The sequence below is a fragment of the Arachis ipaensis genome, chromosome B05 (assembly GCF_000816755.2).
Source record: "Arachis ipaensis cultivar K30076 chromosome B05, Araip1.1, whole genome shotgun sequence".
In the NCBI taxonomy this organism is placed as follows: Eukaryota; Viridiplantae; Streptophyta; class Magnoliopsida; order Fabales; family Fabaceae; genus Arachis; species Arachis ipaensis.
The window spans coordinates 45,849,712-45,850,394 of NC_029789.2; positions in this window are offsets into that span (position 1 = coordinate 45,849,712).

A 683-nucleotide genomic window follows, 5' to 3' on the forward strand; every position below is an offset into this window, starting at 1 on the left:
TTCACATATTAAATTAATAAAATTAGATGTTTCTGATATTATATATATTCTCATCATTCTTGAGAAGATTATTAATTTGGAAGCGCATTAAATATTTGAGCATAAATATTGACTTTATTATTTTACATATTATCAATCAAATACAATAATGTTCGAGAGATAATAAAAAATTAGACTAAATAGTTCAAAATCATCTTAATATTTATTAATTATTACTAGAATAATTGTATAATATTAGATATAATAAATATGTAATTACAAAGTTATTTTTACAAAATTATAAATGTTATGTTATATAAAGTATAATTGTAATAAATTATTAAAAAAAATTTAAACGATCTAGACAATTACTCTAAAAGCAATTAGAATTCTAACTAAAAAAAAAATTCTCTTTCAATTCAGGCCCTTAATCAACTCCGTGAGATTGGTTATCTCCTCCGTCAATGATCTTTTTCTGGACTTCACAGAGCGTGCTTATATAGCATGATAAACTATTGATCTATCCATTAAGTATCAGCTAAAAATTTTATTGTCTTTTGAGATAATTATTAGTAGTCGATTAGGATTTTTTTTTTCTGTATTTTTTGTTATTTTTCATATACATTGATTAAATTTATTGTGTAAAATTAAAAAATATTATTAATTTTTTAAGTTTTTCATTTATAAAATTAAATAGAGAATAT